The sequence below is a fragment of the Cucumis melo genome, chromosome 12, assembly GCF_025177605.1.
Source record: "Cucumis melo cultivar AY chromosome 12, USDA_Cmelo_AY_1.0, whole genome shotgun sequence".
NCBI lineage: Eukaryota > Viridiplantae > Streptophyta > Magnoliopsida > Cucurbitales > Cucurbitaceae > Cucumis > Cucumis melo.
The window spans coordinates 7,604,232-7,625,706 of NC_066868.1; the positions used below are offsets into that span (position 1 = coordinate 7,604,232).

The 21,475-nt window shown below is 34.3% G+C and overlaps 1 pseudogene; it reads right to left on the reverse strand.

Annotated features, from left to right (window-relative positions):
• Window positions 1-3,797: 3,797 nt before the first annotated feature.
• Window positions 3,798-15,873, reverse strand: LOC103502441 (uncharacterized; annotated as a pseudogene).
• Window positions 15,874-21,475: the final 5,602 nt, after the last annotated feature.

Below are 21,475 nucleotides of genomic sequence, written 5' to 3' on the forward strand. Positions count from 1 at the left end.
ATATACGTGACACACATGGATTTTGCTCAAAAATTCAAAAGAATAACTTGGTTTGAAATATCTTAAAATGAAACTTAAAATAATTCTATATACCTAATTTTTCCTTTAAAATATATAGATAGATGTAGACCTATCAATCAAACCCATACCAACTTTAGAGTGTTAGAATATAGAGAAATCATATTATCTTTGGGAAATTTTACCGGTGGCAAAATTATTTAGCAAAATAAGATTCATGTCACCACGTTTATTAATATTACAAATATGAAAATAGTAATTAAAAACTATTCAGCAGCTAAAATAAAGGTAAAATAACGTTAATCAATTTTATTTAATTCCAAAATTACCCCTTAAATAAATTTAGAGTTTATTCTCCCCCATCTTCTTCACCCACTCAGTTCTTCCTCGCCAACTCCACTCTTAATTCCTCTCTCATATACGACGTCTCCACCAGCTCCAACCAATATTTAGTCAACCTTCATCCTGAAAACCCTCCCCACGACCTTCTCATCATAGTTGACATTGTAACAACCTCATCGAGGTCAAATGTTTCTCCCACAGCAACTACTTCCATCCCATTTCTTCCTCATTATTCTCCTCACACTGCTACAACCGCCACTGCCACTTCTCATTCTTCTTCGCTCAGTTTCTCTAATTTTTTTCTTCTTTGTTTCTCAACCCTAGAACATCAACAATATTTTGTCAAGTTCCAAGATGTCAACCGATCTAACGCTCCAGTATTTCACCAATTTTTTCTACTCCAAGATTTTTTTAAATTCTTTGACTTCATTCACACAAAATTAAGGTTCTAATTTTATTTTATTTGTTACAGTTTTGTCCACTACAAGAAATCGGGCCTTTCATGTCACTTAACGACCGACATCTTTGCGAGCGTTATTAAAGGGCTTTAATGTCGGTTGGGCTTTAATGTCGGTTAGATGTCTTTAATGTCGGTTATAAACCGACATTAAAGGCCTTCAATGTCGGTTATAAACTGACATCTTTGAAGGTGTTATTGAAGGCCTTTAATGTCGGTTCATCTTTAATGTCGGTGGATAACCGACATTAAATATGTCTTTAATGTCGCTTATGATACATCTTTAATGTCGTTTTTCCACCGACATTAAAGCTATCTTTAATGTCGTTTTGAAACCAACATTAACGATGTCTTTAATGTCGTTTTTTCAAATTTATTTTTATTAAATCTTTTCATTATTGTCCATTTTGTATGACACCAAATAGTTAAAAATGAAATCTTTTACTTGTACATATACAAAATGAAATCTTAATAATGTGTACATTTATATACAACTTGGCTCCAAACACAAAGAAATTATGAAGCTTAATTATTACACTGATCATCCTTTGGAAAAAAAGAAAGAAAGAAAGAAAAAGAATATATTGAGAGAGCAATAACTAAAACTGCAACTAATAGTAAACTAGAACGCTTTACAAATGACAAACTTCAAGATCTTGTCACAAAGATGAGGGTCTAGTTAATTGTACTCACTTGCAACCATTTCTTCTATTGCAGTCATTTGTTTAGTGATAGCTCCCTGTAAAAGACATCAAGATGGTTCAATTATGTAACAATGTTATGACCTAGTTGCTAGTAGAAATATTCACATTTGATTACTAATTAATAAAGTAAAGGGTTGGTTACCAAACATAACTTTTATTGCGCAATGCGGAAGGGTCTGAGGGTGGCTAGATGGATCGATGACAGCAATCGGAATATGCAAAAGAACCCAAAACTTTTTTTTTTTTTTAAGAAAATTAAAAACATGAGTTAGCATAAATATTTCCATAATTCAGTGATGACAACACCTTGAGATTGGAAAATGACCAACATCAAAGAGATGCTAATTAATTACCAGAACGAAATTGTTTGATAGAAGCCCTATCAACTTAGAGAAAATGAGGAACGGTGAGAATTAGCCATTCACAAAGGCAGTGTTTTAAAAAGCCCTCTTGGACGGATCTAGCACCTTCCCTTGGAAAGGCACATTCTATGCCTAAATGAAAAATCAAGTTTACTAAGCCTAAATGAAAAATATACTTTGCGGGTTTTTTTCTTCCATATTTTAACTTCACCGATGCTTTCTCTGTTTAATGTAATATTTTTAGAAAAAAGAAAAAGAAAATCGGCAGCCCTTGCGCCTTGTACATTTAAAAACACTTCACCAATTTTTTTTTAGAAAAAAGAAGATAAGCACTTAAAACTTACTGATGCTTGACAAAGTTGACTCTAACACTAGGTAGCTTGGAGTATCCAGGCCAAATAGTCTCATTTGGAGTGCCTAGGGTTCTAAAAATCTGTCAAGTCATACCAACAAGAAGAAGAAGAAAAAGAAGCAGCTCGTTATTATAATACAAGAGTTTTTTTTAAACATAAACTAGAAAGTTTGGCTTATCGTTTCATTGAAATTTATCGTTTATTTGAGTCTTTTCAAAGCATTCTAAATAACTGTTTAAAGTTTAAAGACCAAATAGATACGAAGAGTAAATTGGATCGGATTGGGTCGAAAGAAAGCTTACTTTTGCATAAAGCTATATACCTCTCAAATTGTCATTCTGAATGGATACTTTACGGTGTTGATTCCCATCAGAATTCTGAAGGATGAGCAATGCTTATTATTGGGAAGAAACATCCTCTTGGAAGGAACTCAAAGCACTGATTAAGGATTCATAAACCTTGGTTCCCCTTATGAACACAGAATCACTCAAGAACTCATTGTGATCATGCAGTAAGATTGGAGTGTTAATCATTGGAGAGAAACCAAGAACAGGAATCCTCATCTGTCTCATGAATCGAGCATCCGTAGTCGTAGCCAAGATTTCGGGCTTAGAAAGCTTCCCTTCGGCGTCGGTCAGAACCAGGGTATTTCTCGTTATTCCATATTATTACAGCTAAAGAGGTATACAATCTACATTTTCTAGTATTTGAATGCTTAAGAATTAAGTGGTTCGACATCGTGTGGAATTTTGTTTTTTATGTTAAAAGAAAATCAAGCATGGGCACCCAGGGAGAGCATAGTTCTAACCTCAGAAGATAGGCTCTTAGAGAAAAGACACAGGAACCATTCAATGGCGACAAGGGAAACATCAACATCCAATGCTTCCAGATGGGCAGCTATCCTACATTTGCTCTCCAATTTATCCAAATGTTTGTACTCATCAGACAATAAATGAATGTCAAAACAAAGTAAGGCACTTGGGACACTTTTTGGTAAGTAAATCTTTGAACACCCTTTGCTCGACATGACATCCAGACAAGTTGGTCGTGTAACAGTCACTAACTAAAACATTTTCTAAGAGGACAGCTAGCATCCAAAAAGCATCTTCTTCTGTTTTCATCACGAGCAATAACAATGCAGCAACATAGTTTAAGCCCTGCACCAAAACTGAATTAATTCCAAAGTCTGCTACAAATTACAGGTCTAATTCAGCGCTACAAAAGGGCCAATACCAACGTATGTGATAACTATATCTTTTACCAATAGCAAATAGAAATCTTTTCCAGACTCTGAATCAATATTCTAGAGCAACAAAAGGATGAAGAGGACGGAAGAAGAAGAAGAGAGAGAGAGAGAGATGAATTAAGAATGGATAGAACATTGCAGCAACTGATGAGAAACAGAGTTGAATTCCAGTTTTAGACTGAGAAGAAATAATTTGGAATGTAGAATTAAAGTAAATGGGGAAAAACCTGTCCCAAAATTTTACTAAGTTACTGAGCAATTGCTATGTTCGAGAAAAGGAGAAGAAAAAAAACCCACCTGACAGTATCCAACCCTAAACTCATCTCCCGGTGAAGCTTGTCCTTCATCCATCATAAACCCTATTCAACTCCTTGAACTCCTTCGACTAAACGAACTTTGCAACTCCATCGGAACCCTTAATCTCCTCATTTGATACATACGATATATGAATCGTACGGACAGGGATGAAATCCTGGTTTCTGAGATTTCGAATGGCTTCAAGACACTGGATGGCGATAGACTTGTCATCTTGAGAACCACGGGCGAAGATTTTACCATCGGAGGTTCGGACAGCGGAGAATGGAGGATGAAGCCACTTAGAAGGCTCGGCAGGGACAGAGTCCATGTGAGAGTTAAGTAAAACCGAAGGCAAAGAAGGGTTTGATCCATACCAAATCACAAGAAGAAGAGGCTTACCTGGACCGAACTCGAGTACCTGCGTATGGAGATCGATTTCTTGTGCTTGAGATCTGAGGAAGGCGACGGCGGTGGCGTAATCGGGATCTGGATGTGCGGTTTTGATTCTGAGGTAACGTTGAAAGCGAGAGATCGGAGAATCTTGATCGGATTCATCATCAACGTACTACGAATGGCTGAAAGAGAGAGAAAATGAAAGGAGAAGAAGATAAAGAGTAACTGAAAAGAAGCGACAGTGAAGATGAAAGTTCGACATGGGCTGTGTCGGTGGTTGCGGTGGTCAAGTAGTTCAAGTAAGTGGCAGAGCCGGTCGGAAAGTGATGAGATTGAGCAGCTATCGAAGAAGAGAGGGAAGAAAGTGATGAGATTGAGAAGGGTGAAAGAAATTTGAGAAAGATGAAAAATAGTTTGGGGGAGGGTTTGAGAAAAGAGTAAAGTAAGAAAGAGAAAGTTTAATTTTTACAAAATTAAAAAATAAAAATAAAAATAAAATAAAAAATGGGCTTCAATGTCAGTTCTAATAAAGCAGGGTATTTAATGTCGGTTTTAAACCGACATTAAAGCTCTATCTTTAATGTCGGTTTAAAACCGACATTAAATATCCGCCTTTTGAAAAACGACATTAAAGCCCATTTTTTCATTTTTTTCACCCGACATTAAAGACTAGATTTCTTCTAGTGGTCCTTCTATACAGATTTAGGTTTCAACTTCATTCTAATTTTAAATTTTATGCATTAAATTTAACATATTTGAATTTTTTTTTCAACTTCATCCATGACTGTGTATTGGTATGCTGGTGCTACCCTCTTTGTGAATCTATCGACTGATCATAATGTAATTGATACAATTTGTAGCTTTTATACCTTTATTCTTGAATAGTGTAAATAATTGGTAGGTGATGGAGGAATTAAAGAACAAATTTAAATGTTTCGATCGACTGTTACTAATATTATGAAAATAAAGAATGACATGTAAATCATAAGCAGCTTGTGAGACAACCTCTTGGTGTTAACCTTCGTGAGGCATAGGTAATTTTCTTTAGTATTTATTCTCATTTGTGATCTTTGGCCTCTTTTCATGAGCTTAGGTTTGAACTGTTTCTTTCTTTTAATCTTTTTTAATACTAGATATACTATATCGATAATGCTTTTTAGGCAAATTGCTTTCATAATCCTGGAGTACATTACTGTGGTGAAATTGTTTGCTTTTCATCGAATTCTTATTTGATTACTACATGATTTTCATGTGATTTCTATTTTTTTTCTTGTTACCATCTTGTAAAAAAACTTCAAAGGCAGTGTACGAACAAATTTAGCCTCTCCTTTATTTTCTTTGTATTTTAAATGTAATGATATATTATAAATGTAGATATCCATAACCTACATAGGTTACAATTTTAATGTAACTCTCATTCAATTCCATATTGTAACATTCATTCCATTGAATTCCATAATGTAACCTATACCATGATATGTCCTATAAATAGAGGTGTGTGGTGCTTTTGTAATACACACCACAATTGAGTTCAATTGTCCATTACTTCCTCTCTTCTCTATTCTTCTTTGTGTTGTTGCATTGTTCTTATTTAGTTTCTTGGTTATTTATTTTATAACACGTTATCAACACGAGTCTCTACAATTTTATCATTTGCAAAAGGTAGGTTATAATATTAGTTATTTAGTTAGTTTTTTTTTTTTTTTTTTTTGTGTTTTGGTATTTGTGAACATTGCATGAAATAATCCATGTATACATCATGCATAGTTTAATTGTTTGAGAATCCAATATTTTATACCTATTGCATATTGTAATTTTATATATTATGTTTACATGATTATTGTTTGTTAAAAATATTTTTAGTTCATAATAAGATTATGGTTTAGTTTTATATTAATTTCTTTATGATTTATGTGATTGTTTATGTTTGGTTCTTATTCTGATTATTTTAAGATATATGTATAGTTTTTGGGTTCTTTATGATTTGTGTCTATAATATAGTTGTTTACTTTCTATTAGTGTAAGTTATGTAATTGTTTTTATGATCTAAATGCTTTTATCAATTTACCTAAGTATGTTGTTTTAACATATTATGTATAAGTATGTTATAAAATTAACTTTTTTTTGGTGTGTATTGTTGTTAATTTTTCATAATATGTATAAGTGATTTTTATTTGTAATTTTAATTATTGTACATTAACATGCACGTTTTGAATTATTATATATTGGTCCCATTGATTTTTGTATCATATGCATAGTATGATATTTATCTAAGTTGTCTTAGAAGACATGTTTGACATGTTTATTAAATTTTTAATATAAGTAAGTTTCTTTGTTCTTTGTTATAGTTTTACCATGCAAGTCTTACCAAATTAGAATTTCTAGCTCTTGATATCAATAGTGATAATTATTTATCATGGGTACTTGATGCTGAAATTCATTTGGATGCCATGAATCTTGGAGAAACGATTAAAAAAGGAAACATGGTTTCAAGCCAAGAAAAGGCGAAAGCCATGATTTTCCTTCGACATCATCTTCATGAGAGACTAAAGATTGAATATCTTACGGTAAAAGATCCCTATGAACTATGGCAAAGTTTGAAAGTAAGGTACTGTAACGACCCAACTCTTTATACTAAGCGAGGTCATTACTAAAAAGAAACAATAATAAGAGACACTTTCTTGAAAGGAGGGAAACTATATTTTCATTAAAAATGAATATTAAAACACTAATACATACACGCAAAAGCAAAACTGAGTCTCCATATGGCATGTCATGGATCCTTTTCTGTCGCTTGCCAGCTTTCCTCTACCTTTACCTTCGCCTAAAATATTAAACATAGAAAGAGTGCGTATAAACATATACTTAGTAAGGGACCCACTACTAATCCCACTAGGTGTCTGTTATCTTCCCATTAGAATTCTGTAAAGTGGTACTCCTAAACTGGCACATTCCTGAACACGTGCAATCTGTAATCCCGTAGGAACATCTCTGGTCTTCGGTGAACCCAAAGGAACACCTAGGACAAACTGGTCTTTAGTGGACCTGAAGGAAACACTAAGACAATCGGACTGTGACTGACCCCGTCGAGTCACTCATAAACATATCATCTCATATTGGATTGGTGGTCTCGTCGGACTATGCAGTCATAAGAAGGTGGTGATCCCGAGGGACACCCATGTGGGTACGACTCTAATAGACAAAGTTAACAGAGCACCATATCCATAGCATGCAACACATCATAACCTCATAAACATGGCATGAGTATTAATCTTAACGTTCTTAATCATGCGATTAGTATACCATGCATCATCATCAACATAAATCAGTCATCATCATCAACATAACTTAGACATAAACATAATATCGGTCACCATCATCAATCATCAATATAATGTCAGTCATCATCAATAGTATTGAGTTATGCATTTTAGCTATCACCAATGCATAACCACAAATACATGCGGTCTCTTAAATTCAGTTCGAAGGTTTAGTAGTAGAATCTCTTACCTTGAGATTTTAGCCAAACAAAGTAATCCATATTTGACAGTAAAAATTCTCCAATTAATTTGATCATAATCATAGAATGAAGTTTTAGTATCTTAATTAATGAAATTTCAAATTAATGAAATTTCAGTTCATGAATTTAAATATGTTTATTGTTTGTCATGATTGATTAGGTCATCCTGGATCAATAATAATGAGAATAATTATTGAAAATTCTCATGGACATCCACTAAAGAATTAGAAGATTCTTTAATCCAATGAATTATCATGTATTGCTTACTCTTAAGGAAAATTAATTATTAAACCATCACCAATCAAAGTGGGAGTTGAGTCATCTACATTTTTGGAACGGATTCATGGTGACATATGTAGACCCATCAATCCACCAAATGGACCATTTAGATACTTCATGGTTTTAATTGAAACATCAAGTAGATGATCACATGTGTGTTTATTATCAAGTTAAAACTCTGTATTTGCAAGATTACTTGCACAAATAATAAATTAAGAGCACAGTTTCATGATTATATAATAAAAAAACATTCGAATTGATGATGATGCTGGTGAATTTACATTCCAAGCATTTAATAATTATTGCATGTCAATTGGGATAAATATTGAACATCTTGTAGCTCATGTTCATACACAAAATGGTTTGGCTAAATCATTTATCAAGCGTTTACAATTGATTGCCAGACCATTACTTATGAGAGCAAAACTTTCATTATCTATATGAGGACATGTTATTCTGCATGCAGCGTCACTTATACGCATAAGATCAACATCTTATAATAAGTATCTCTCAATACAATTAGCTTATAACCAGGAGCCAAATATTTCTCATTTGCGAATTTTTGGTTGTGTAGTATATATTCAAATCTTTCCACCATAACGTACTAAAATGAGATCTCAAAGAAGGTTAGGAATATATGTTCGATTTGAATCCCCGTCAATTATTAGATATCTTGAACCCTTGACAAGGGATGTATTTACTGCACGATTCGCTGATTGTCATTGATAAGACAAATGTTCCAACATTAAGGGGAGGAATTAAGAAGTTGGAAAATGAAATTGCCTAGAAGGTATCGTTATTGTCTCATTTAGATTCTCGTACAAAACAATGTGAACTAGAAGTTCAAAAGATAATTCATTTACAAAGTGTAGCAAACCAAATGCCATATGCATTTACAGATACTAAGAAAGTGACCAAGTCATGTATTCCCACTGCAAATGCTCCATCTAGAATTGAATCCAACTCAGCAAGTTGATAGAATTAATGAATCAGCGTTGCACCAAAAGTGTGGTAGACCAATAGGTTCAAAGGACAAAAATCCTCGAAAAAAAAAGTGACCAATAGTCGAAATAACTTAATTGACAATAGAAACATTCAAGAAAAAGTCCTAGATACGACTAATGGTAAAAATACTGAAGAGACTCAAGTATATAAAGATAATAATGAGATCTTGATAAATTATACCATGACAGGAAAAAGATGAAATAGAACTAATGTAGTCATGGATAACATTTTTGCGTATAATGTTGCACATAATATCATTCATGAAAATGAGGATTATAAACCTAAATTTGTTGACGAATGTCGTAATAGAAAGGATTGGCCCAAGTGGAAAGAAGTCATCCAAGTAGAATTAAACTCACTCACGAAAGGTGAAGTTTTTGGACCTGTAGTTCATACACCTAAAGGTGTAAAACCTGTGAGATTTAAATGGGTATTTATGCGTAAACGAAATGAAAATAATGAGGTCATTAGATATAAACCATGACTTATTGCACAAGGATTTTCTTAAAGACCAGACATTGATTATGAAGAAACATATTCTCCTATGATGGATTTTATTATAATAAGATATTTAATTAGTTTGACTGTATATGAAAAACTTGATATGCATCTTATATATGTAGTTACAGCATACTTGTAAGGATCTTTGGAAAATGAAATCTATATGAAAATCCCTGAAGGATTTAAGATACCTGAATCATATAATTCAAACTCTAGAGAATTATTTTCAATCAAATTACAAAAGATCATTATATCGATTGAAACAATCAGGACGAATGTGGTATAATCGCTTAAGTGAATATTTATTGAAAGAAGGTTATCAAAATAATCCAATTTGTCCATGTATTTTTATTAAGAAATTACATTCAGAATTTGTGATTATAGCTATATATGTTGATGATTTAAATATAATTGAAACTCCTAAAGAGCTATCAAAGGCAATAAAATATCTCAAAAAGGAATTTGAAATGAAAGATATTGGCAAAACAAAATTTTGCCTAGGCTTGGAAATTAAGCATTTAGCCGATGGAATTTTTATTCATCAATCGACATATATATAAAAGATTTTAAAAAAATTCTACATGGACAAAGCACACCTATTGAATATTCCAATGGTGGTTCGATCACTAGATGTAAAAAATGATATCTTTCGACCTCGAGAAGATAATGAAGAATTACTTAGTCCTGAAGTACCATACCTTAGTGTAATAGGTGCACTAATGTATCTTGCTAATAATACGAGACCTTATATAATATTTTCAGTAAATTTATTAGCAAGATATAGTTCTTTTCCAACAAAAATACGTTGGAATGGAGTTAAACATGTACTTCGTTATGTTCGAGGGACAACTGATATGAGTTTGTATTATTCAAATAAATCAAACTTTGATCTAGTTAGTTATGTAGATGTTGGATATTTATCTAACCTACACAAAGCAATATCTCAAACAGGTTATTTGCTTACATGTGGAGGGACTGTTATATCTTGGCGATCTGTAAAGCAAACAATTACGACCACTTCATCGAATCATGCAAAAATTCTTGCAATTCACGAAGCTAGTAGAGAATGTGTATGGTTGAGATCAATGACTCATCATATTCGAGAAACACGTGATTTGTCCTTCAGTAAAAATTTACCAACAATATTATTTGAAGATAATACCGTATGTATAGCACAAATCAAAGGAAGGTATGTAAACGGAGATAGAACAAAGCATATCTCACTAAAACTCTTCTATACACATGACCTTGAAGAAAATGGTGACATCAGTGTTCAACAAATTTCTTCAAAAGACAACTTGACAGACTTATTCACAAAGGCATTACCCACATCAACATTTGAAAAATTAGTGCACAACATTGTAATGTGACGACTCAGAGAACTCAAGTGATGTATTCATAAGGGGGAGAAGAAATATTGCCCTTAAGGAATAGGAATACTGCATTCTTTTTCCCTTGACTATGATTTTTCTCTTTGGGTTTTTCTAGCAAGGTTTTAAATGAGACAGTTATTAATGTATAAAAATGTACTCCTTTTCCTTCACTAGAATTTTTCCATCGATTTTTTTTCTAGTAAGGTTTTAACGAGATATTTATTTATGAATATCTAAGTGGGAGTATTGAAAATATAATGATATATTATAAATGTAGATACTCATAACCTACATAGGTTACAATTTTCATATAACTCTCATTCAATTCCATATTGTAACATTCATCCCATTGAATTTCATAATGTAACCTATACCATGATATATCCTATAAATAGAGGTGTTTGGTGCCTTTGTAATACACACCACAATTGAGTTCAATTGTCCTCTACTTCCTCTACTTCCTCTTTTTTCTATTCTTCTTTGTGTTGTTGCATTGTTCGAAGAGTAATTTTCATAAATGTAATAAAACACCAAACTATTTATGGCCCATGTAACAAAGCCCATGAAGTTTGCCATTTTTTAAATATTCCAGATTTGCCCTTACGTCTTTCTTCTCCTCGCTACAATTTCTTTCATCATCTTTCTTCTTTTCCTCTTTCTTTTTCGCTACGATTTATTTCCATCATCTTTATTATTTTTTCTTTTTTTCGTTGCGATTTCTTTCAATCGTCTTTCTTATTTTCCTCTTCTTTTTATACGTCGTTTAATTTTTCCACCGTCTTTCTTCTTTTCCTTTTCTTTTTTCCTCTGTAATTTCTTTCCATCATCATTCTTCTTTTCTTCTTCTTTTTTTACATCATTTAAATTTGGGTAACCAAATCTAAACTATCGTGTACTAAAAATAACCGAATCTAAAAGATTGTGTATAAAAAATCTTGAAAAAATCATTAAGATTGGAGTAGCCAAATTTAAACGATCTTGTAAAAAAAGTAAACAATCGTGTAAAAAAAACTATCTTGTAGATAAATCTAAACGATCACGTACCAAAAGAATTAAAAAAATCGTTTATTCAAATCTAAATGATGGTGTACTAAAGAATCTTGAAAAAATAAACGATTGTGTAAACAAATCTAAACAGTTGTGTAAAAAAATAAATGATTGTGTACCAAAAGAATTAAAAAAATCGTTTAGTCAAATCTAAGCGATCGTATACGAAAAGAATCTTAAAAGCATTCGTTCAATCAAATCTAAACAATCATATACCAAAATAATTAAAAAAAATCGTTTAGCCAAATCTAAACAATCATGTACTAAAGAATCTTGAAAAAATAAACGATCGTGTAAACAAATCTAAACGACCGTGTAAAAAAAATAAACGATCGTGTACGAAAAGAATTAAAAAATCGTTTAGCTAAATCTAAACGATCGTTTACCAAAAGAAAAACGATTTGCCTACCCAAATTAAACGATCATGTAACCAAATTAAACAATAAAATTTAAAAAATAATAGCCAAATAAAATTACTAAATCTAAACGAACGTGTACAAAAAAATAACCAAATGTAAACGATTGTGTACCAAATATATTACGCACGCGTTGTTATACCAAATATATTACGTGTGCGTTGTTGACAGGGCATGTTTGGTATTTTACACTGTAGGCTTATGGGCTTTTTTCGTTTTCGAAATTGTTATATACAGTGTAAATATTTTGCCGCTTTATTCCATTTTTGAAATGACCCTTGTTTTTATTTTGTTTCTTTATTATTTATTTTATAACACATTGCATTTTTTTTAATTTTTACCAAATTTTTAGATTTTCTTGTAGTTTCAACATTTTTCACCTCTATTTAATTATTTTTCATATACATTTTTCATTTATTTTAAGAATGTTCAGTTTTTTTTCATTTGGTTCTATTGTTTGTTTATGTTCATGGTTTACGTTTGACTTTTTAATTTTATTCAATTTTTTAAAATCGACATTCACCTGATATTTTGGATTTCTTTATAATTAGAGTATATGATGGGTATGATGGGATGCTTAAGTAATCAGATAATAATCATATCATAGTTGGTATTATTGTAACGACCCAACTTTTCAGACTAAACTGAAGTCATTACTTTAACACAAAACAAAGGCACTTCATTTAAACATAAAAGTTCATAAAATCCATTTAAAATCAAAGACATTAAAAAAAAACTTTATTTAGACCTTATTTCAAAGTTCACAAGTGTTGTTTATAAAGTCACCAAGAAACAAATAGTTATTCTAAACATGAAACTCGTTTTAATCATTAAAACTTAAAATCAATAAAAGCGTGAGACGAAAGCATTTAAAAAACGTTAAACGGAAGCATTTGAAAAAGTGTTCCCATATGGCGATCACGAGTCCTTTCCCACCTCTCATATTAGCTTTGTGGGTAAAAAATATCCCCAGAGACCTGATCTCGTTCGGGGTAAAAACGGTTAACTTTCTATTAGAAGTCTGGATCACAGTGATCCCATATGATACATGTCAATTAGTCTAGTGATCCCTAAGGATACTAATTTGAGGCATATATAAGTCTTGTGGTCAAGATCCTGACCATTAATCTACATATAGTAGTCAAGTGCTTTTAGCCAATACATTCCTACATTCCAACTTCCATGGGTAGAAATCCCTTACCTTAACTTTACCTTAGCTCATTGATCGAATTAAAGTTCAGCGAACCAAACCTAAACATAAAGATAAGAAACTCAAACACTTTCACAAACCAATTCCTTCATTCAATTCACTCAATTGAAACTTCCATAAACTTACCCAAGTAGTGGAGAATTGAACTCTAAACCAAACTTGTTGTGAACTTCGAGAACTCGAGCGATACTTCCCAAATGGCACCTTCAAGGAAAAACCCAACTTTAAACCAAAGTAATTTATCTTAGACCAATATTTGATATTTAATGTTTAATGGGTATACCTAAACGTCAAAACTCACCAAAGGGTTATCTGCAGCGGCTAAGGGCAGGAAACCGCTTGGCTCAGCTAATAGGGATAGATCAACTCAGATCTGTGGACATGGCTCAAACGGCTCAACAAAGAGCAGATTGACATGCACGACTTGAGACTGAAGCTAACTGCTCGGGTTTGTTTCTGGCCCGGACTAAGACAAAAAAAATAGAGAGGCGTTGCGACAAAGAACGTTTGCTGTGGGCGGAGATCGAGGCATGAAGAATAGTTATAATGGTGGCTCGTTAGTGGTAAGGCAAATCTCGGACGAACGGATAATAGGGAAGACGTTCAAACGTAGAAGGATGTTGGCTCGCAACCAGCGTTAGACGACTTTGCATGATGCAGCTTAGAATCTCTTGGTTTCGTCGGACGGTGAATGAAGAAGAAGGTTTCTGATGGGGATTTGTAGCGTACGTTGGTGGAGGCTGAACGGTGGCAAGACTAGGGTATCTTGAAGAAGAAGAAGATAGTAAGAGAGATAAGGTCGATAAGGTCGCACGCAGAACGAAAAGAAATTTAAAATAATAAAAAGAATTTTATAATAATACAATTTCAAAAATGGAAGAAGTTCACATGCTTACAATGAAAATTACCAAAAATATCCCGTCAACTACGTCATCAACTTAATAGATTTAGGCGTTTAGATTTTGTTACACGATTGTTTAGATTTGGTAAATGAATTTTTTCAAAATTGTTTTGGTACACGAACGATCGCTTATATTTGTTTACATGATCGTTTTTTTTTTCAAGATTCTTTGATACACAATTCTTCAGATTTGGCTACTCCAATTAAACGATTTTTTTAAGATTCTTTATACAAAATATTTTAGATTTTTTTGCCCTAATCTAAACAGACTTAAAAAAGAGGAGGAAAAACAGAACGACGATGGAAAAAAATTACAGTGAAAAAAAGAAGAGAAAAAGAAAAGGTGATAGAAAGAAATCATATTTGATTAACCAAATATAAACGACATACAAAAAGAAGAAGAAAAGAAGAAAGACCGTAAAGAAATGGAGAAAAAAAAAGAAGAGAAAAGGAAAAGATGATAGAAAAAAATCGTTGGAGAAGAAAAACGGAAGGGCAAACCTGGAATATTTAAAAATGGCTAACTTTATGGGCTTTGTTACACAGGTTGTAAAGATTTTAGTAGTTTATTATATTTATGAAAATTTTCCTATTATTTTTCCTTTTCTTTTCTCTTTTATAAAAACATCTCTTCTTTCTCACCAAACTCAAATAACATAATGCCCACAAATTTTAAAATCTTAATAACATAAGATAATTATGTTGAGAAAATACCTTGAATTTTTTAGGCGTTACAATTAGTAATCAACAAGTTACAATTAGTAATCAACAACGGACTGAGTAAATTGTATTTTTTAAGTAAATAGTAGACTTAATTGACAATTAGTATCAAATAATATTCAATCAAATAATTTCTAATATTAAATAGCAATTAGACGACATTGATATAACAACTAATTATCATAAGCAATCAAGATAAGACCTAACAAGAACATGTAAATTTGAATTTACAAATCAAAGAACATGTAAATTGCTCCTATTTGAACAATTATATTGTTGTATATCAAAGATATAGTTGTTATTTGTTTTGATGTAACTACAATATTATATTGTTTTAGTACTTTTTAGCATATTAAAACACAAAGGTTTGGTACTTAAAAAACTTAATTTTTCAAGTCGAAGTTTGAGAATTGTGATTGACTTTCGATGTTGCCAAAAGAAAGAAATTGAAGTCACATTAAGTTAGGGAAATATATATATAGACACACACGATCAATATCAAATACCAATCAAACAATCAAATAACAAATAATACAATAGCAATATTAGAAAGCATACAAGTGTAACAGAAGATACATATCTATTCTTACTTTAATTGCATCTATACATTTTAGAGTTTAATCATGCTTAAAGAACTCTAATTAAATGAAATTAGAGAAAAAATGAGAAATATACCTTTGAAAACTCTCGTTTCTCAAAATCTCGTCTCGAACACGATCCCGAAACCATCATTATAGTTAATCCACTATTCTCCGAACTTAGAATTGGGTTGTGGGACCTGTAAGGTGGAGGAAATTGAGAGAGAGATGGAACTTAAAAGGTTGGGATTTAGGGTTGAAATATTTGAAGAGAGAAAAAATTGGACTAATTTTTGTAAATCAAAATTATTAAAAAAGGCAAAAAGTCATTTAATTTTTGAAAACAGCCTTTTAAAAAAACCTAATTACATACAACATGCAATAGTTGCATGTAATTAGTTCACCTAATTTCAACTAACAATGAGTGAAATTAATCACCATTCTAATTTCTCTTAGTGGGCTTGGTGTCATCACCATAAGCTTCCACTTAGCTCACTAAGAGTTATTAGGATTATCCAACAAAATGTTTGATTTTTCCACTAATTTTAGTTAAGAGATAAAATGGTTATTTGACCATTCTATTCAAAATCAAACTGACTTTTCAAGTCAAAAGTCAACATTTTGACTTTTTACCATTTTGTTCATTTTAACTAATTTCAACCTCTCGAGCATGAATCCGCATTCATTTTTCTGAAATTCAAATCACATTTGAAGATAAAGCCAGTCAAAGTTCGACTTTTCAAAGTCAAAAGTCAACATTTACAACTTTGACCATTTCCATCAATTTCGAGCTTCGGAATATGAATCAGTATTCATATTTTTAATATTTAAATCATATTTAAACATAAAACTCTATCTCAAATATACAACTAACGACTATATCAAATATATTTGTCGATTTTTCTCTCTTTACCTAATTCGAACAGTTCGAATTATTCCAACATATTGTTCTAAGTTAATTCCGTATGAGCTAGTAGGAGAACCTAATGGATCTATAGATCATGGACTCTAACAATCTGAGATTAACTGGCTAAACCCTTTTAGATCAAGCTAGTCAACATTTGTTAACTAACAGGTCATTCCACTAAAGTTCTATAGTTGCACTCCCCTCACTATAGATATATTTATGTCCATCTAATATTACCATGATTGGTAAGTTAATGTAATGCCCCAAATTTAAGGTTATTTATTTTTAAATATCTTAAGTTTAAATTTTTTATTTTTGGGTCGTTAGCCTAAGTTTTTAGGTTCTGCAGACTGACTTACTATGTAAGTCCTTGTTTTGTTTTTACCCCTATGGCTAATATGGTCCTTCGTCACTCTTCAGGTATGTTTTATGATTGAGATGATGTTATGTTTATAACCTTGTCTGAATTAAACTAGATAAAGTATAAATGTTATCATTATTGTGAAAACTTCTGTTGGTGGAATTTAGAAAAAATGTCGCCACGTAGAGGAGCACGTAGAGGTGGTAAGGGAGGCAGAGGAGTTGGACGTACCTAGCCTGAAGAGCAGCCTACCGTACAAGTTGCCAACCCTACTGTAGCCGTCACTCAAGCAGACCTCGCTGCAATGGAGAAGAGATATCAGGATATGCTGAGGGATGCTTTAGCACTGTTTCATGTTGTCCAGCAGACCTCGATCGCCCCTCCTCTAGCCCCAATGGAATCTCAGCCCGTGCTAGACCAACTATCAGCAGAGGCCAAACATCTGAGAGACTTTAGGAACTACAATCCTAAAGCATTTGACTGATCCATGGATAACCCCACCAAGGCCTAAATGTGGTTAACTTCTATAGAGACCATCTTTCTGTACATGAAGTGCCTAATGACCAGAAGGTTCAGTGTGTAGTTTTTTTCTTGGAAGATAGAGGTACCACCTGATGGGAGACTACTGAGAGGATGTTGGGTGGTGATGTCAGCAAGATAACTTAGAAGCAGTTCAAGGAGAGCTTCTAAGCCAAATTCTTCTCTACCAACCTGAGGTATGCTAAGCAGCAAAAGTTCCTGGACTTGGAGCAAGGCGACATGACTGTAGAGCAATATGATGCAGAGTTCGATATGTTATCCCATTTTGCTCCGATGTAGTGATGGATAAGGCTACCAGGACTGAGAAGTTCGTTAGATGTGTCAAACTAGATCTTCAAGGATTTATTCGAGCCTTCAGGCCAACCACCCATGCTGTTGCACTGCGCTTGACAGTGGATATAAGTCTGCATGAGAAAGCTAATCTATCCAAGACTGCAGAAAAAGGGTCAACTCCCGGTCAAAAGAGGAAGGTTGAGTTGCAGCTTACTATAACGCCATAGAGGAACCTGAGGTCAGGATGTCTTTTCCAACGACATCACTAGGAGCTTGCTGCTGTAGGAAAGGCTTTGAAAGAACTACCTGCTTGTTGTAGCTGTGGGAGATCTGATGAAGGTCGTTGCTTAGTAGGAAGTGGAGTTTGTTTCAGGTGCAAGCAACCAGGGCATACAACTGACTTTTATCCTCAGAAACTACTTGAGACTACTTCGAACCAGATTCCCACTTCCTAGCAAGGAAGGGTTTTTGCCACCACTCATCAAAAGGTCGAGCAAGCTGGTACTGTAGTGACAGGTACGCTCCCAATCTTAGGGCACTTCACATTTGTATTATTTGACTCTAGGTTATTCCATTATTTCATATCCTCAGTTTTTGTTCGGCAAATGTGTTTAGAAGTAGAACCGTAGGGTAGTATACTATCTGTTTCTACTCCATCTGAAGAAGTCATGTTGTCTAAAGATAAGATAAAGGCATGTCAAGTAGAGATAGCAAACCATGTGTTAGATGAACCTTTACTAGTTTTAGACATGCGATTTTTTGATGTAATTCTAGGCATGGATTGGTTGTCTGCCAACCATGCAAGCATAGACTGTTCCCGCAAAGAGGTAGTTTTTAACCCTCTTTCAGCGACTAGTTTCAAGTTTAAGAGAGTAGGGACTATGGTCCTACCCAAAGTCATCTCAGCTATGGAAGCCAATAAGCAACTCAATCAGGGTACTTGGAGTATCTTGGCCAGTGTAGTGGACACTAGAGAGCCAGAAGTTTCCTTGTCATATGAGCCGATGGTGAGAGAATACCCCAACGTTTTTCCTGATGAGCTCCCAAGACTTCCACCTCCTAGGGAGATCGATTTTGCTATTAAGCTAGAGTCAAGCACTGCTCCAATATCTCGAGCTCCTTACACAATGGCCCCAGCAGAGTTGAAAGAGCTGAAGATTCAGTTGTAGGAGTTTCTGGACAAGGGTTTCATACGACCTAGTGTGTCACCTTGGGGAGCACTAGTACTGTTTGTGAAGAAGAAAGATGGATCGATGCACCTTTACATTGATTACAAATAGTTGAGTAAGGTGACAATCAAGAACCGCTATCCATTGCCCAGGATTGATGACTTGTTTGATTAGCTGCAAAGAGCCATTGTTTTCTCTAAGATCGATTTACGTTCACGCTATGACCAGCTGAGGATTAGAGACAATGACATCCCCAAGACTCCTTTCTATTCCAGATATGGACATTACAAGTTTATTGTAATGTCTTTAGGCTTGACAAATGCTTCTGTTGTATTTATGGATCTGATGAACATGGTGTTTAAGGATTTCTTAGACACTTTTGTTATAGTTTTATCGACGATATCTTGGTCTACTCCAAGATAGAGGCTGAGCATGAGGAACACTTGCATCAGGTTTTGAAGACTCTTCGGGCCAATAAACTATACGTTAAGTTTTCTAAGTGCGAGTTCTGGCTGAAGAAGGTGTCTTTTCTTGGCTATGTAGTATCCAGTGAGAGAGTCTCTGTGGACCCAGCGAAGATTGAAGCTGTTACTATTGGCCTCGATCAGTCCGTTGACGTAATTGACCAGAAAGGGGACTCATTTTGTTTAGAGCCCAACATGTGAGAGTAGTTTCTAGGAGTTAAGAAGAAGCTTGTGACTGCGCTAGTCCTTACAGTGCCAAATGGATGTGGAAGTTTTGTGATCTATAGTGACGCCTCTAAGAAACGACTGGGTTGTGTTTTAATGCAGCGAGGTAAGGTAGTTGCTTATGCCTCTCGTCAGTTGAAGAGTCATGAGCAAAACTACCCTACCCATGATCTAGAGTTGGCAGTTGTGGTTTTTGCAATGAAGATATGGAGACACTACTTGTATGGTAAGAAGATACAGATTTTTATTGACCATAAGAGCTTGAAATACTTCTTCACCCAAAAGGAGTTGAACATGAGACAGAGGAGATGGTTGGAGTTGGTAAAGGATTATGACAACGAAATTCTGTATCACCCAGGTAAGACGAATGTGGTAGTTGGCTCAGTTGTTAGTACAGCCGATCTTAAGGCAGAGGATTATTGTTGCTTAGCTAAATGATCCATATTTGGTTGAGAAGTGTCACCTGGCAGAAGCAGGGCAAGCTGAGGAGTTCTCCATGTCCTCTGATGGTGGACTTATGTACGAGAGGCGTTTATGCGTCCCAGCGAATAGTGCTGTTAAGATAGAGCTTTTGACTAAGGCCCATAGCTCCCCATTCTCTATGCATCCTAGCAATACGAAGATGTACCAGGACTTGAAGCGACTCTACTGGTAGCGAAATATGAAGAGAGGAGTGGCAGACTTCGTTAATAAGTGCTTAGTATGCCAGTAGGTGAAGGCACCAAGACAAAGTCCAGCAGGTTTCTTGCAATCCTTCAGTGTGTACCAGGGTGAAACTGTGAGAGTGTGTCGATAGACTTCATTACAAAACTGCCTAGGACTCTAAAGGGTCATACGGTCATTTGGGTTGTTGTTGACAAGCTCACGAAGTCAGCTGACTTTATTCCAGGGAAATCCACTTACACTGCCAGTAAGTGGGGGTAGTTATATATAATCGAGATAGTGAGACTTCATGGAGTGCCTGTATCTATCGTTTCTGACATAGATGCTCGTTTCACATCAAAGTTCTAGAAAGGACTTTAGCTTGCCTTGGGCACGAGGTTAGATTTCAGGATAGCCTTTCATCCTCAGATCGATGGTCAAACAGAGAGGTTGTACGAGATTTTGGAAGATATACTGCAAGCTTGTGTATTGGAGTTTTTAGGGAATTGGGACTCTCATTTGCATTTGATGGAGTTCGCCTATAATAACAGTTACCAGGCTACCATTGGCATGGCACCCTTTGAGGCTCTGTATGGTAGGTGTTGTAGATCTCTTATATATTTGGGTGAAGTTGGTGAGCAGAGAATGTTAGGTCCTGAGTTTAGTCCAGACCACTAATGCAGCCATACAGTAAATTAGAGCTCGTATGTTGACAGTACAAAGCAGACAGAAGAGTTATGCTGATGAACGATGTAAGGATCTCGAGTTTGATGTGGGAGCCATGGTTTTTTTTAAGGTAGCACCTATGAAGGGTGTTCTGAGATTCGAGAAGAAAGGGAAGCTAAGTCCACGTATTGTTGGGTCATTTGAGATACTTGAGCGGATTTGTCCTGTACCTTATCGTTTGACGTTGCCCCCAACGTTTTCTACAGTTTATGATGTATTCCATGTCTCTATGCTAAGGAAGTATGTCACAGACCCGACGCATGTGTTGACCTTGAGCCATTGCAAATTAATAAAAACTTGAGCTATGAGGAGCAACCCGTTGAGATTTTGGCAAGAGAGGTCAAGATGCTCCGTAATAGAGGGATTGCAATGGTCAAAGTTCTTTGGCGAAACCATGGAGCTGAAGAGGCTATATGGGAGAGGGAGGATGACATGAGAGCCCAGTA